The following is an 18,258-nucleotide window of genomic DNA, read 5'->3' on the forward strand; positions in this document are numbered from 1 at the left end:
TTTTGTTTTCTCTTTATTGAGAGGTTTTCAGCCCTTGGCTGGCTCACCTCTTGAAAAATGTAAATTTGAATAAAAGCATGCTTGTTAATCGTTTCCGTTTTGCCCAACAAAAATAAATGTTTTTCCATACAAGTACAACTTGAAACTTAGTTGTCGTATTTTGTGATTTTTTACTCCTAGTTGGACTGCTAGGGAAACTCAGTCCCTCCTCTTTCGTTCTTAAAGCGAGATGGGAGATTTGTGAAGGTTGGTTCCAATGATGATAATTTGAGCTACAGTGACTAACCGAACGACGATCTTTAGCCATTATACATTTACGCGTGGTGCTGTCTTCTCGCCATAAATAACGGAAGTACTTCATAACCGTTCAGGTCTGCTAGTGCATTTCTCATTCTCTGAACTCTTTCAAGAAACCTGCCCTGGACGTCAATATTAATTGAGGTGGCACTTAAGCCATTCGTTAACAAATTCAAGGTCGAGAGGCGCTATAGCCGCCAAGGCGTGCTATATCTTTCTAAACCAGAGAGTACCATGTTTAGTAACAGAAAATCTAAACGGACATGCTTCGAAATGTGCGAAAGTTTCTCAGGCTTCTCTAGAAGTTCCTTTTAAAAGGCAAGTTCTATACATCTCTTCAACATTGTTGAAGAAAATTTTCAGAATTCTTGAGAACTGGTAACATTTATTTTCTGAGAACAAAAAACTGTTTTCAAAATGATTCGAGTTCTGCTGAATTCCTCTCTTATGTTACTTATGAAATAGTCGTGGTGATCGTTGATAAAGGAAAGGTTTATTATTGTGGTCCTGTAATAATCATCAGTATGTTTGGTTTTTCTTGTTATCAGAAGTAATCGAACAATCATCGCACTAACAGGGTCCATTGAAGAGATTGTCTTTTAAGATAAGGTACACTGGGGGAAGTGGAAAAGGAAAAATCGATAGTTCATGTTCAAATTATTGTAAAACCAATTAAAATGATCTAAATGCATTCAATCATTATGGGCTCCCAAAAACAGTCCATTTTGCACCAACTGTGCGGTAATTTATACCATTTTAGCCGCTTGAAATTTATAAAAATATATTTGAAATTTGGGAGTTATTTTTCCACTTACCCTAGTGGAATGGGGTAAGTGGAAAACCCAAGTTATCTTGACCACCAATTGTGATGAATAAGGATGTACGATTAAAATCAAGACGGTAATTGCTCTGAGTATCTTTTGTTGAATAATTTCATTGGATTAAAGGAATAGGTCCCCAATGAATTCTTGAAATAGCTAGGGGAGGGCTGGTTGTGCCTTCTCGAACACTAAGTGTACATAAAATCTGTATGTTCGCCCCAAAGTTGAACTTTTTTGAGGGAGAATGAGACTAACAGTGTTATAAACTTATCGACTCAGTTTAACGAATTGGTATGATGTCTATGTGTGCGTGTTAGTATGTATGTGTGTGCGCGATACACATACAAAATTATCACCTATTTTCATGTACTTGTCCCTAACCGATTTGTTCGCAACAACTTGTTATGAATATAATATGGCGAAACTTGTTATGAATATAAATGAATATGTATTATGGAATATATTAACCTAACAGTGCTATTTTTATCTTTCTGATACTTTTTTTTCTTATGTAAAACATGTGTAAGGCATCAATACCGATAGGTGTATTAATCAGGCGTTATCTTATGTATATTAGTCCAATCACCACTTAAATCACATTGATAACAAAGAAGGAACATATTAAGATTTACAGCTATCAAAATAAACCTTGGAAGGAAGGAAGGAAAAATTTGCGTGATCAGAACATTTTCCACTTCCCCCGTTTTGTTTGACACCAGGGGTGAGTGTAAAATCTTTAAATTAATTGCTTTCATGGTACAAACCACTACAAATTAAATGTGATTAGTTTACTTGTATAATAATGGTCACCTGTGGTGCAAAATCACCGGAAAAAGGAACAATTTATGCAAGTAATAATTGATTTTATGAATGCAAAAATTAACTTTTCGTGAAACCTAAAATGTTGTTAACTGTGTTAGTGTAAATATAACACAGATTTTAACATAGTAGTAATGTGAACATTGAACTATGTTTTTGCACAATGTTTATGGTGTGGTAAAACTGTAAAGTCTGTACAATTGAAATTTTTCGAGTCGATTTTTACACTTACCCCCTTTTTCCACTTCCCCCAGTGTACCTTATAGCATGTAAAGCGTATTAAGGTGATTATAGAATAAAGCCAGAAATCGGCCATTTTGTAAACCACGTGCTTTTCCAATATTTTTTTCAAGCGCACCAGATAAAAGAACCATAACGCGTATGGGGCTGAAATAATGGTAGAACGTTTGCTTAGTTATGCTGAACAATCATAATTTGAGTTTCGGCACTGTACGAAACCTATTACGCCAGATTTGGGCTTTTGGAAATGTATGTAGATAAACGTGTGGTGAATTTGAAATTCACCACGGGCTTCATTCTATAATCACCTTAACAGTCTTATGGCTGATGGAACCTCATGTAACATCATATGCGACCATATATTACTTGGTACAAAGTGAGTTTCACTGTAAGAAGCTGGTATAAGTATAAGAACTTCATTCTAGAATCCTACATGCTAACTTTTATCAGGTAGGGTAACTGTACCAGTTTTGGCCATGTTCCTAATTTGGCCAGTTACTCGCATAACTCCGAAAGCAATTTCCGACGGTTTTATTAGCTGTAACAGGAGATACATCCCTTACGCTACTTCGCTGAGGAAAATGATCGATAGTTTTTGGAAAATATGCATTTTTCAGGGTTGGCCAAAACCGGCACACTTCCCCTATCTAGCTACGCAGTAAAATGGATTGATCTCTATTTTTGCTCAGTTAGTGTACCAAACGTCTAATTCGGCCAAATGTTTTATTCGACCAAACGTCCTATTCGTTCAAACGTCTAATTCGGCCAAACATCCTATTCGGCCAAATGTCCTATTCAGCCAAACGTCCTATTCGGCCAAATGACTTTTGGCCTGATGGGTTTCAGCCTAAAGGGGGTTTCGGCCAAACGACACACCCCAAGAGCCGTTTGGCCGAATACCGTAAACATACGTAATATAAATTTAGGCAACAGACAAGAAATGTGTCGAATTAAATCGCATGTGTTGGCACGTTGGTAGGATATGAATTTGGCTAATCCAACCCCGTGAAACAAGCACTAGTTCTTGAAGCCACCGTTTGTTGGCGTGGCGTTAGTGCAGTTTATGAAGTTTAAAGCTCCGTTCATACTGCATATTACATTTCGCGCGGGTATTCAATTATCGCAAAATGATTTTCGATCGGAAAAAATTAGTTTTCAACAACTTAAGTTATATTGTTAAGTTCTGTTTTCGTCATTTATTCAGCATGTTACGTGCGGTGATGGCTGCCAAAATTTAACTTATGTTCTGATACGGTGCAGTCTATTTAACGTTTGGTTTGTGTTGCTTGACATCGCAGCGACCACCATCATCATGAATTAAGCATTATGATGATGGAAACATATCAAACGACACAAGCCAAGCTTCAAACTGTTTCTACGCTATTAAAAGTTCGATTGTGGCGGCCATTAGCACTAGTAAAGTGTTGTACATGACCAAATTAACTGGGAGAAGCAAATTTTGGGTGAAATTAAATAAATATATTGTAACTCTGTTAATTATCATCCGATTTTGACCATTTACGGATGCCTGAACTGGAAATTCAATATGGTTTCACATTGTGTTTACAGGGCCGGCTAAGGTCCTTTGAGAAAAAAAGTTTATCAGAATCCGAATGAAAACACACAATTTATCGAAACACAATCTCATTTATCGAATTAAACTTGAAAGTGCCAGTTCGAAGGTTTAAAAAACTCCCGGTCTTGAAAAAGGCTGGTGCCACCCATCAAAACCATCAAAACATAAATCTATCAAAAGTAAACGTACTTGTAAGCAGGGTTTTTTTTGATAATTTATTATTGAACTGTCACTATGATATATGAGACAGCGTCCACACCTATAGGTGTATACTTTTCAGTTTGACGACATCAGTTAATCTATTTGATCTTGACGCATAAACTCTTTGGTTATAAACTTGAGTTCACTATATTGTGGATCAAGAAGAGCGTTGAAACTGAGATAAATTATTCTACTTAGACATCTTACGAGTCATCTGTAGTTTTTTTTTTGGAAAACTGTTGGAACCGCGTCTATTTTTAAGGAAAATCTTGATCTGATCCAACTGTAAGTGGATATCGCATTGTGGATAAAGTTTTGCTTGATCATTTGTGTGTTGACAGAATAATAGTTTTTTGAAGCCCAACTCAAGTAACATTCCAAGTTTTATTCCGCTATAGGAATGATTTTCAAGATCAAATTGAAAGATCTACTAATAAAACCAGCTTTTAAACGGCAACATTTTGATGACCACTATAAGAGCATGATATGATCGAGTGGCTCTATCTAGATTACCACTATAAGCCTTCTATAAGAGTAAATTCAAAACCTTTTTAAACCATTCGCAAAAAGGGAATTTGGCTGCGGAAGCTGTCAAAAATGTGCTTTGAAAAAATAGAAATTGATTTGCAGAAAAATAATAACAAAGTTGAAATTCGTATCAGCATAAAGTGGCAGCTTTTCATCACATGATCCACAGGATGCAGACGATTCCCCTGAGCGAAGAAGGAAAAACGAAGGAGCTACAACACATCTTGGAAACAGCGAGGATCTACGGATACAAGGAAAGAATAATACAAGCAATTATCAACAAGAAACAGAGGAACCTACGGAAAAACGAACTGACAACACTGACATCGATCGATGAACCGCTGAAGAGGGTATCGGTCCCCTATGATCGACACATCACCCACCAGCTACGCCATCGACTGAGGAAATTCGGCATCGATTTAGTATTCTCCAGCAGAAGCAATCAACTGAAGACACTGTTGGGCTCCACAAAGGATAGAGTAGAAATGTTAAATAAGGCCGGGGTTTATCAAATTAATTGTTCACAGTGTGATAAAGTATAAGACACTGAAGACGGCCTTACTGTTGAGGTCGAAATACGTATCTGTCAAGATACAATTAAGTGGTGGAATTCAATGGGATTGTATTAACTCGTCTTATGACAAGTGATAACATTCCACTAAAGAGCTCAAAATAATTTTCATGATATTTTAATGCAAAGTCTAATTTAATTTAATAATAAAAATTTAATTTTATTCAATATTAAAAAAATAATCAAAATCAATGTTATCTCTTATATCAATCATGTCCATATCTCATTTTGCTATCTTATCAACATTTGATATTGTTGAGCTATTTTCGTCTACTCAGGTTTGGTTAGGTGTATCTAAAATAAACGAATCAGTTCTAGAGATAATTGCAATAAAGTTTTGAAACATATTTTAGATGGTGCACTTTTTCTTCTTCTCTTTTTCAACAACAGCCTAAAATAAAAAAGAATATGTTTTTATTCGAATTAGATCTGCCCTCGAGCGATATTACCGCATGCGTCACTGTGTTCCGTGCTTAAAGCCACAACTTGACAGCTAGCACCAAGTTTAGCATAGTTGCAGATGACAGCCGTTTCAGGGGGCTGATTTTTATTAGCTGGCAGAAACAGACATATTTTATCTATTGAATTTTGTTATTAGTGTTATTTTTTCTTGTTTCATGAATTATGGGGGAAATCAGACGTTTCTTCTGTTAATTGTTTAATGACTAAAATGACTATTATTTCATCAATAAATTAATGTGATTAGGAGCTTGTGATGAATGACGACGGCAATGTGGATTGCTGTGAAAGAGTTTATGCCAATCCGTGTTTCCCGATAAACTGTTATGCTTATTCTATATGGCTTTTTTGCTGTGTTACAGTAAATTTGAATTATCAATTATGTCATTGAAATGGAACAGAACAAGAAAATATGGAAACACTTTGTAAAAAATCCAATACAACATTTATTGAGATTTTGGGCCTTTTATTTTAAAACAAAGAATCAAATCGTACAAGAGTTGAACAGCATTATTTTTTCTATTCGCATTTTTTTTCCTTTTTTTCTCCCAAGAAGAGGGAGACCCTTTGGGATAAATTGCGATTTCGTCAAAACTGCAAAAACCAAATATACAAGAGAGGAAAATAATTTTTCACTACATAATCAAAACAGGAGATTCAACATAATCAATATCAATGGGATAAAATATGTCTTTGTCGGTTTTTTAACGAATTACAACTAAAAACCTTTCTTCCACTGAAAAATTATGCTCAATGAATCGCCTGCTTTGAGCGTGCTTACAGCGGCACACTAGGAGTTAACTTTCTGAAATTAGTATGGCGAAAGGCATCTAAGGTTCGATTTCTCAAAATTAAACACCTTAATCGAAAAAATATTTGGTAGGCGTAGTAGCGGACACCATCCTTCATAACCGGTACCAAATAGTTTTTCATGAAAAGTTCCTTATTTTGAGAAAACCCACGTTAGATGTCTTTCGCCATACAAATTTCTGGCGGTTAACTCTTGCTGGCTATTTTGCGCATATACTATAGCGCCTGGATGTGGCAGCGGCGGGTAGAAAATCAGCCACTGCCAATAATTCATTCGTATAAAAACTGTTCCTGAATAAACATTTGAATTTATTTATAAATAATCGTTTATAAATAAATACAATAAATTTGTTGATGGCAATATAGTTGCCAAAGTCTTATAAATGGTTAATGCCTGGGTTAATACATTATGTTTATATTCTTCAAATCCGTAACCTTGAACAAATTATGCACAGACTCAATAATGAATAAAATATGGTATGAACATTTTGGTATAAATAACTTCATAGCGGCAGATACTCTGGTACGCTATTTTCCCATTGATAGAGCAATTATACCTAAAGCATATGTTCGAAAACACAACGTAATTCTTATATATAAAAATGAAATGGTCTGTGTTCGTATCCGCATAACTCGAAAACGGCTCGATGGATTTTTTTCATTTCTTCAGCAGAAACATTCGTTACAGTTTCCGACGGGTTTATATGATATTTCCTAATGCGAAAATTACGAGTAAAGTTGAGCAAATCGTGAAAAACTAAAACTAAGATTCATATGGAAATTTCGCATGGGCATTTTACAGTGCGCTTTTTCGCCTACTATGCAGGACAACGTCTGCCGGGTCGACTAGTAGTGAATAAATAGCAGCTACCTTCTCGTCACTGCATTTTATAAATCACATTTTCAACCCTTATTTTGTTTATAGTGGAGCTATCGCCTGTAATCAGCGAAAAATATATCTGTATCTGAATCCGATTCACCATCAGAGCAACTTGAAGACAGCACAAAATTAAAATAATCCATTTTTGCGTGGAAGAGCAATAAAATTGATAAATTTAACAAATGAAACAAACAAAATCAAATACCCATCCGTGTCTTTTACGATTTCATTTTCCTTTAGCGTAAACATAAAAACCAGTTTGACAGTTTGTGTTTGAATGTATTGGTGAACCTACACGGAAGAAAAAAAGTACCCAAAATTGAGTATTTCTAAACTTACTTTTGAGTTATTTTTTCTCTTCTCTTTCATCCACTCTTTCTTTTGTTGTCAAAAACAAAAGAGCCAAACAATCCAACGACGCCAGTTCAATACGGGAAGCCAATTTTGAGTTTTATTACCTGAGGTCGAAATTGAGTGAATTAAACTTACATTTGGGTAAATAAATTTTCCGTTGGGTACTTTTTTACCATGGGAGTAAAGGCAAACTACTTCGACCCTACTTACTCAATTTTGGCTTCCCGTACGGATGTTCGAGGTTGGGTGAATTAAACTCACTATTGGGTAGTTTATTTCTTCCGTGTAGGTTGGATCTCGATAAATCGGCAGAGCGAACCTCATTAGGGTCTCGCCGACATTTCTCACCAACACGAACGCAGGTTCATGGTTGCAAACAATCCCATTTGATTTTGCCGTGACAGCTGCTCGTGGTTGCAAACAAACCGAGTAAAAGTGTGAGTGAAACGTGCGTGTACGTACACGATCGCTGAAAGCCTAATTCATTTTGGGTCGGATCTGGTGCGGATCTGGTGCGGATCGCGATCCAACCTGAACGAATAACCGAACGTTTTGACAGCTGTTATGCAACGTACACACCAGTCAAGCAGTTTGACGAACATTGACTCCGCCCCCAAGAAAACGCTTCGGTTTCTGCTTTGTTTGAACGTGTGTGAAGTTGTTCGAACAACCATTTGACAGTTGGCGGCTCGGTTGGAAAAAATAAAACGGTTTGATTTTGGTTTGAGTTGTCCGGGGTGGAGTCAAGGTTCGCCGAACATGTTTGAGCATTTGTAGTGAAGTTGGTGCTCAAGTTGGCGCTTCGGTCGTTCGTGTGTGATATTGTTGGTCGAATAAATTGATTGTTCGTGTCACTGTTGGTAAAACTTGATGGATGTTTGAATAAACGAGAGGTGGAGTCAATGTTGGTCAAACTGCTTGACCGTGTGTACGTTCCATTAGAGCGGATCCGGTGCAGAACTAGGTTCGACCCAGCAATAACCGAAAACGACATATGGTGGCAGCCAGGTGGAAGGAGCACATCGAATATTTGTTGAACGGTGGAAACAAAGGCTTATTAAGAAACAGGATGGACATAGTCGATCGATCAAGCTCTGGAACCACCAACGCTGGATGAGGTAGAGAAGACTTTAAATGAGCTAGAAAACAATGAAGCTGATGAGTGGGATCCCGTTCGAGCTTTTCAAACTTGGAAGTGAGCAGCTGCATCATTCTATCCACCACATTATTCAAAAAATATGGGAGGGTGAAGGTTGGATGGCCTCAAATGTCCAATCCATTAGGATGGTCACGGACTAGAGTGTCCCAATTGTCAGAAGGATCACCCTTCTGAACTAGGCGAACAAAATTCTGTTGCGTATTCTGTTTAACAGACTGAGACTACTTGAGAGATTTCCGTGAGGGCCGACTAACGACAGGGCCCTCCTTAGCCGTGCGGTAAGACGCGCGGCTACAAAGCAAGAACCATGCTGAGGGTGGCTGGGTTCGATTCCGGTGTCAGTCTAGGCAATTTTCGGATTGGAAATTGTCTCGACTTCCTGGGCATAAAAGTATCATCGTGTTAGCCTCATGATATACGAATGCAAAAATGGTAACCTGGCTTAGAAACCTCGCGGTTAATAACTGTGGAAGTGCTTAATGAACACTAAGCTGCGAGGCGGCTCTGTCCCAGTGTGGGGATGTAATGCCAATAAGAAGAAGAAGAAGAAGACTAACGACAAGTCAGATGTCTAAAATTTTCTGCATAAATCTTGATAAGTTTTCATTGATTTCAAAGCAGCGTACGATTGATTCACTGATAAAAATAGCTGTGGCAGATAATTTCTGAACACGGTTTTCCGGTGAAACTGATTAGGCTGGTACGTGCAATGCTTGATGGCTCGGAATCAAGTATTTTGATTGCAGACGAAATTCAAATATGACGCCCACCACTTTTTATGATTTCTAGACCAACCCTCCGCCCTTTGTCTGGTGTGATCTTCCATATGATCACTATGGATCACACCTGGACGATAGACTACGGACCACGAATTAAGAACCTGAGAAGAAAAATTTTACTGACTATCTCTCTTCGCTTATGTAATTGGGTTGGGATCTGACGACCAACTGACACAACCTCACACAACCTTACTTCATCGAGGGCAGTTGCTGATGAAGCAAGTGTGTAGGAGCCAGACAAAAAAGTCGTTTGGTCGAATATGTCATTTGGTCAAAAATGCCTTTTGGCCGAAATGGTCGTTTGGCAAGAAGGGCTATTTGGCCGAACAGGTCGGCAATTTTCGCATTTGATCCGTTTAGCAGATGACATTTCCACCCTATTGACGCGTTCAGTAAATGACATTTTCGACCAAACGACGTTTTTGCCCAACATAGATTACATATAGTGTACTCACTTGTCATAAGCCAAGTTTGTACAATCCCATTAAATTCCACCACTTAATTGTATCTTGACAGATACGTATTTTGATCTCAACAGTAAGGCCGTCTTCAGTGTCTCGTATTTCACTCGACTTGATTTGACGACTTGACGACTTGACTTGAATCTGGTTATTTAGCCGAAAAATCGTTTGACCCAACAGATCCGAAAAAGCCATTTGGCCAAAATGGTGATTTGGCCGGAAATGCCGTTTCTTTTTGTTATTGACCATCGTCGGGGTGACAATGGGTTACTGCGTTCCAACTATTTAGAATGATTGTAGAATAGATTAAAGGTATCTTAGGGCAATAAAACAAAGTTATAAGAGACCTTTTTGATCGGTTTCGTTTTCCGAACCTCTAGACTGTCGGTGAAAGCGCTGACCCATTGTCATCCCTGATGACGGTACGGGTAATTAGTTTCTTATGATGTTTCCGCAAAGTTTCCTTTCATAACCTTTCATTTGTGTTATTTTGAAATTAACTGCAATGCTGACAAGACAGCAGAAGAAATCTTTCATTACTAATTGCCACCTTAAATCCAATATGAAGCATCTCATTTTCACTGTCACTGAACAGCATTCATGCAGCAATACATAGGCCAAATTGCGCAGTCAACCGGATGCGGATGAAAAATTGCATAATGCAAATGAGGATTTTCCTTATCTGGTCCAGCTCCGGCACCACCAGTCATGCTGACTGGTCTCTGTAATTTGGCTCTATCCAAAATCGTACTGACTCTGGCCATACTCGGAGTCAAGCAGTTTTCTTCCGCTGCAGAAACCCTCCTACTCAATCCGCCGTTCCAAGGGTCCCATAGTAATTATGCAACCCGGATGGACTAATAGCTTTCAGCGACAGTGAGTGCACCGCTTGCAAGTTGTCAGCACAATCTGCTGGTATTTATTTGTAAGCGGATTAAATCTTCGCGTCGTGGATGCGCGGCTAGAATTAAAAACGAAACCGAAATAATTAAAAACTCACATTTCTGCCGGTTAACGGTTCGCTGGTAGCGGAATTGTTTGCACAGAAAAAAATAAATAATGAAATTTCCGGTTAATTGGAAACAAGGATAGGAAGTGTGGTACAACAGACTGTCCCATAAAAAGAACTTTATCTAATGGTAACATTCCTTTCTGGTTGATTATATAAATTTTCATCTGTGCATTGGAAATTCCCCAAAAGCAAAACGACTACGAGCTGGGCGATTTGTCTTCCAGATTATGGAATCCAGCTTCAGAGCCATTTCGTGCTGTGAAGAGTCCAACGTATTGGTGGCGGCTGGAAGTGGAACGACATCGGAGAGAAAATTATCCTCATGAGACCGAACCGAACGGAAGCCAAGCGGGAGGCGATCAACGTCCGGGAAAAACTTTGAGGTTCAATTTGGCGTCGTCGCCAACAGCTGCCGGCTGCAGTTGTGTGAGAGTTACAGAGAGTGAGAAAGGGATGCGAACGGATACCATAAGAAGATCAACATGCCATTTATCCCTGGAGAAGGGTCCTAGATGTCTGCTGGCCGATATCGATGATGAAAGTTTTATTTCAATATTGAACGCTGGGCTTAAGAGGTAGGATGCCACATAATTCTGCTGCGAGTACTTGTGGCACCGAAGCGAGCAAATATTTACCGATGGATGCTTTATCCTGTGCTTTTTGTTTTGAGTTGGAAACGAGGGGTTTCGAACGCATGACGAGAAATAATGTCCACTCGTATATGCTTTCGGGCATGTCAAAGAATCAATTTACTGATTACCTTGAGAAGAAGTTTTTCGTGGGGGTGTGTCTATGAAAGGTAGAGAATCGTTTTGAAAGATAGATAAATATCGTCAATATTTTTGACATGTTGCTATGAGGGCATCGTAGGAACGAGATATGAGCAGGTAATTGCTTAAGTTAATTACATGTCTTCCTTATGTCTTCCAAGTCCATTCCATAAAAGTAAAAAAAAAGCAAATGGATTTGTTGCAGAACGGACGATTCGGAAACAACTCGTTAGGGTTAGACCATCTCGTTTTTGATTAAATTAGGTTCAAGCTAAGAAATATTTATTTTTACGGCACGTTCATAGTCATTCAAGGATAACAGTATTTAGTTGTTTTCTTCGAGTTTTTCTCCTTCTAACGTAACATTTTCTACAAAGAGTTCAGTGCGTGATCTCTCATGTTTCGGACAGCAGAACGATCGCGCGGTCGGCCGAATTATTGTGTTCTGCATTGCGCGGCCGGTAATAAAACTAATCAGTTCAGTGCGTGGTCTCTCTTGTTTCGAAGCGGGCTTAGTAGTCATATGGCTACTGCTTCTGCCTCATACGCAGGAGGTCGTGAATTCAATCCCAGGTCCGTTCCATTTTCCTACTTTGTATCTTTCTCTTTATTTCTCATGTTCTAGCAATCGCTAGAACTGGAAATGGATTTCCATACCGTTTCCATTACTATTCCTATACCTTCAATTTGAGTATTCTAACAGTAATCTGCTAGAATTGGAAATGAACTTATTGAGCTCGTTTCCTACATCCAATTAGAAATTCCATCAGTTACCTTCTCCTATCTATCACATTGGCAGCTCGTTAACCAAGACGGACCTCTGCCTCTCCAACCTAACCGAAAAATTCCAACAAATTCCGCATGAACTCGTGGCAAGTGCAGAGGTATATTCGGCTTGCAGTGGGCGAGTGATTGCATCATCATTTCCTCCCCCTTCCCTACATTGACTTGCATTCTGACGTGGCAGGCGCCAGTATGACCTAACAAATGAGATCACCAGTACTTGTACATGGAAGATGTGTGCTAGTCCCAAGCAAACATCTGTTGGTTCCCTGTGCAAGAACAGCTGATCTGGTCATAATGGAGTAGCAACTACGAGCAGTCAATCAAGCTCAAGCTCAAGCTAACGTAACATTTTCTACAAAGTTTTATTTTCAGCAACAAATTATGATATAAATTTATCAAATAAATATATAAATATATAAACGCTTTAGTTATAATTCCAAAGCCGTGATAGAACGATAAAAAAACCAGAGGAGCTGAAGTCTTAGCCCGTCAACGATACTCGACTCTGGAGAAGGGAGTAAAACGCTCATGTCGACGGGACAAGCGACCGTGGGTGGAATCTCTGGCCGACGAAGGGGAGAGAGCCGCTGCAACCGGGGACATTTGCCTCCTCTAAGATATCTCACGACGCTTAAGCGGGGCGAAGATGAATGCAACGAAAGACTGTGAAAGACGCGAATGATCAATTATTGACTGACCCAACTGACCAGCTGAAACGCTGGTTCGAGCACTTCGAACAACTTTTTTTTTTTCGTTGAATGTAAACACGGTGGCCCCTTCCAGTTTCACAGTAGCCGGGCAATCAGTTTAAGAAATATCAGGAAAAACAGGCAGATAAGTGAACGCACCAAAATACGTATTTTCAACTCTTACGTAAAATCTGTGCTGTTATACGCTAGCGAAACATGGCGTGTATCAGTGGAGAGCACTCAACGGCTGCAGGTGTTCATCAACAGATGCCTGCGGTATATAATTCGGGCCTGGTGTCCTCACAACTGGATCTCAAACAACGAGCTCCATCGTCGTTGTCACCAGAGGCCGATAGCAACAGAAATTCGGGATCGGAAGTGGGGCTGGGTCGGCCACACTCTACGTAGGGGCGGAAACGAAATATGTAAACAAGCATCCCTCCGCATCAACCTCCGAAAGTGGTCAATGCGCTCAGATGCTGTGCAAATGCCTCCTATTGTATTTGTGTTGCAAAATCATGAAGTTTGATGTGTCGCAAGCTAGGTTTCACAACTATTCAAAAAGTGACCACTTCCCTGGGGGAACCCGGTTCCCGGGACATCTGTAATCGGATTTTGAAGATCCAAACGTGCAGTTTCCATTTCCACTATTGCAAAATAATGAATAGTTAGTAAGAGCATCATTATTGAGAGCAATTACTACTAGTTATCTACTATTAAAAGGAAGTTGGCATATTTTTGACCCCATTTGACCAAGAGGACTCCCTCGATAAAACCGTTCCCAAGGATTAAATCACCAAAGCAATAGATCTACACAAAAATATAGGGTTTAATGCATCTTTCCCAAAAATTTCATGCAAATCGGTCGAAAAACAAGAGAACGGTGGATTTTATAATTTGAAATCATAGCCCAGGCAGAAACGGTTTCACCTTTTTTTCAGTTATTTGTCGCTTTTTATCATTGCAAATTGAGACACTCTCTTCTTCTTTCCAACGATATGCTGATCTCTAAGATCGGTTAAGAAATGTTGGAGTTATGACAACTTTGGTGAGTCAAGAATTGACTAAAATCGAGGGGTCCATAAAAATGATTTCGTGTATAACTAACGAGGGGTCCATCTTGCGAAAGAATTTAACTCGGATCCTTAATATACTCGCTGAAAGTTTTCGAATGAACATAAATTTAAGCATTTTTAAGAACCTCGTACAAATAGTGGCCCGGTCTTAGCGAGAATTACTCAGAGTGTCATGTGAAAATGGCTGATAATATTTTTTTTTGTTAAATATCTTGGCTGTGCATATGCACAGCATATGTTTCGAAATGGACAAATTGATATGAAATTTGCGAAAAAGAATCCACGTGTCTTGGAGGGACTCGAACCCTCAACCTCCTACTCTCTAGATAGGCGTGATAACCCCTACACAACAAGACCACTTAAAGGTCACGTTTGCGGAAAAGCCATCAGAATCCGAGTACCAACCTCCACCGCGGTTAGCTCTCTTTTTTGCAAATTGAATATCTTTCGGATGCTTGATTTGTCCAATCTCCACATTTGCTTTACTATTGTATATCCACAGCCAAGCGAGTGCACATTGTTTATTAAACGAGAGGATCGCACTCCATGCCCCCCAGTAACTGTCTGGGCGGGACGGTATAGAATGCGAATTCAATCGCACTCTGCTGTGCCAAAGGCTTGCTTGGCTAAGAGAGCTAACCGCGGTGGAGGTTGGTACTCGGATTCTGATGGCTTTTCCGCAAACGTGACCTTTAAGGTACACCGGGGCAAGTTGAAATGCGGGGTAAGGTGAAACAGAAGCTGTAATTCAGAAAGGAAATGACCGAATGTTCTGATATTTTTTTTCAACAAACTACTCGCCTAAACGCATCTTCTGACTGCCATTCCCGAAAGATTGCAGCTTTCAAAAGCAATCCCTGCCATTATTTATTTTTCGCCCTTTGCAAAATCCAAACCAACTATTTGACGTGCCAAAGAAACAGGTCTCAAAACGATGTTTGGAAGAGTTTTTTCATCATTCACGGGAGGTAATCATTCAATGTTGAATAAGCATAATGATTATGAAAAATCGATGAAAGACCCGTTGTAATTTTTGTATTTTGGTTGTTTGATATTGCTTTGCATGTTCAACTCATCGGGGCAAATAGAAATGCGTGGTGCGGGGCAAGTTGAAACAACGATTCAAAACGTCACCCTCGCAATTAAAAGTATTTTTTTTTCCAGTATTCAACATGGTCCGTAAATACATTCGAAAAACATAAATTTGTAAAAACATGCAAACTTCTAAACATAAATTTAATTAATTTCCGCCCATTCTGTCATGAATGCAACCTTCCTACAATCTCCACTAGAATAAAAAGGGATCATGTTTAAACTGCAGTTTTGAGATTCTCAATCTTCTGAGCACTGACACTCAGAAAAGAAAACATAGAGTATGTAAACATTTCGTTAACTCCACCTTTCACTTCCCCAGCTGCCTATTTCTGCAATCGAAGAGTTTATGAGAGATATGATGGCTGGAATTGATATGCATTCATGAAGAAGCCACAACAGAATTAATCAGCTGCGCAATATACAAGTGAACCAAATAATGAAGCATCCTGAATAGTAATCCGAGTGGTCACCAGTAGAAGAAAATCAATTTGATAAATTTTCAGCGTAGTGGGTTCTCCAGAATTTTGTTTCTGAAAATACGCTTGTTACTTTGTTGTACACTGCCCTTATTCGCATAAGAGTCCCATGTCACTTTCGCCGACTTGAGTAATATGCCGTTGAATTTATCAAACTTGTTTTACATGGAGAAATACAAAAAAAATCTAATAAATTTAAAAAAAATTGTATCTTTCCAAAAAATTGACATAATATTTTTTATCCGTATTTATTGCTGTGGGACAATTAAATGAACCATACTTAAGTTTTTTTTGTGTAAAAGAGTACTTATCCAAATCTGGAATATGATTTTTATGCAAGTAAATATCAATATGAGATAACAAAAAAGGGATTTGTTTTCAAATCTCTAGAACAAAGCCTACTATTTTATCAGTTTTTCTTAAACAGGAGACAATTTTAAGCTAATTTTTGAAAGAAAATCAAAACTGTCAAAAACTTACATGGGACTCTTATGCGAATCCTAGCAGTATTATAGTCCCCTTTACAACCTCGTGCTTATTGAGTCTCACTGAGTACATACATTTTGTTATTAATACGGAAAAATTAGCTTACGTCTGAATATAAAGCAGTGTTTCAACTTGCCCCGATTCGCGGGGCAAGTTGAAATGATGCATATAAAAAAATATTTTAAATATAAAAAATATTTATAAAAAAGTTTGTTAAGGTTGATTATTTTTTATGTATAATATTTGGCCCGAACTAGCAAACACCGCAAACGGATTCAAAATATATCAAAGGGTGATTTTTTTACAGCACTTCGAATATCAACTTTGAAAAAACCGTTTCAACTTGCCCCGGTGTACCTTAAGTGGTCTTGTTGTGTAGGGGTTATCACGCCTATCTAGAGAGTAGGAGGTTGAGGGTTCGAGTCCCTCCAAGACACGTGGATTCTTTTTCGCAAATTTCATATCAATTTGTCCATTTCGAAACATATGCTGTGCATATGCACAGCCAAGATATTTAACAAAAAAATGGTTTTCGTACGGCCGAGTTGCCGAATAATATGCAATTAATTGATAATAAAAGTAATTAATGAAAAGTTTTTGTTTCTTTAAAAAAAATCTAATTTAATTCTCATGTTAATTTCTGGAGTGGCTGCTAGTGAGATTCCTGGCGGAACTTCTTATAGATTTCAATTTCTGGTAGAATTTTCGGAAGAATTCCGAAAAGAATTTTCGGAAAACTGTCTAAACCAACTTCCTTGGAATTTCTGGAGGAACTTCCAGAGGAATTCCTGGAGGAACTTCCGGAGGAATTCCTGGAGGAACTTCCGGAGGAATCCCTGGATGAACTTCTGGAGGAATTCCTGGAGGAACTACTGGAGGAATTCTTGGAGGAACTTCCGAAGGAATTCTTGGAGGAACTTCCGGAGGAATTCTTGGAGGAACATCCGGAGGAATTCTTGGAGGAACTTCCGGAGGAATTCTTGGAGGAACTTCCGGAGGAATTCTTGGAGGAACTTCCGGAGGAATTCTTGGAAGAACTTCAGGAAGAAATCTGTAACTTGGAAGAGTACCTGGAGAAACTTCCGGAGGAATTCCTGATGGAAATTCCGGAGAAATTCCTCAAATGGTGAAACTTGCAACCAGATAGACCATGTTCTGGTGAATGGGCGCCATTTCTCGGATGTTATCGATGTGCGGACATTCAGAGGTCCGAACATTCACTCTGATCACTACCTCGTTGTCAGTAAAATTCGATCACGGTTGTCAACTGTGTCGAACGAAAGATCACAGCGAACTATGCGTTACAATATCCAGCGATTGTCGGCGGAAGGAGTAACGGCTGAGTACCGCCAGAAGCTCGACGAACGGATAAGTGCAATCAACGTTAGCAACAACATCAACGATCTATGGGAGTCGATCCATGGAGCGGTGAGCATAACTGCACGAGAAATGGTAGGCACTGCACAGAGACGACCCAGGACGGGTTGGTTCGATGTGGAGTGTCAGAGTATGACAGATGAGAAGAACGTTGCCAGAAGCCGGATGTGTCGGGTACCGATCGAATAGAGATCGGTACAAGGAAGCAAGAGCAGCCGAAAAACGAACCCACCGCAGGAAGGAAAAAGAGTACGAAGAACAAGTTATTAGTGAGGCGCAGTAAAAAATGGAGCAGAACGATATGCGGAGGTTTTATGAGTCTGTCAATGGCGTGCGGTGAAAGACAGCGCCATCTCCCGTCATGTGCAACGACCAAGAAGGGAATTTGCTGACAGATAAAACCGAAGTGGCTGCCAGGTGGAAGCAACACTTCGAGACTTTGTTGAATGGAGGAAGTGACGGTGCATCGGTGAACAGAATAAATATTAGCGACGATGGACAAGCTGTGGAATCACCTGCACTAGATGAGGTTAAAA

The 18,258-nt window shown here is 39.1% G+C and overlaps 1 protein-coding gene across 2 annotated transcripts in view; it reads right to left on the bottom strand.

The window, feature by feature from the left end:
* LOC134212719 (uncharacterized) overlaps positions 1-18,258 on the bottom strand; it is an 863,774-nt gene that overhangs the window by 704,414 nt on the left and 141,102 nt on the right. The gene's annotated exons all lie outside the window — the stretch shown is intronic.

This window comes from Armigeres subalbatus, chromosome 2 (genome assembly GCF_024139115.2).
Source record: "Armigeres subalbatus isolate Guangzhou_Male chromosome 2, GZ_Asu_2, whole genome shotgun sequence".
Taxonomy (NCBI): Eukaryota; Metazoa; Arthropoda; class Insecta; order Diptera; family Culicidae; genus Armigeres; species Armigeres subalbatus.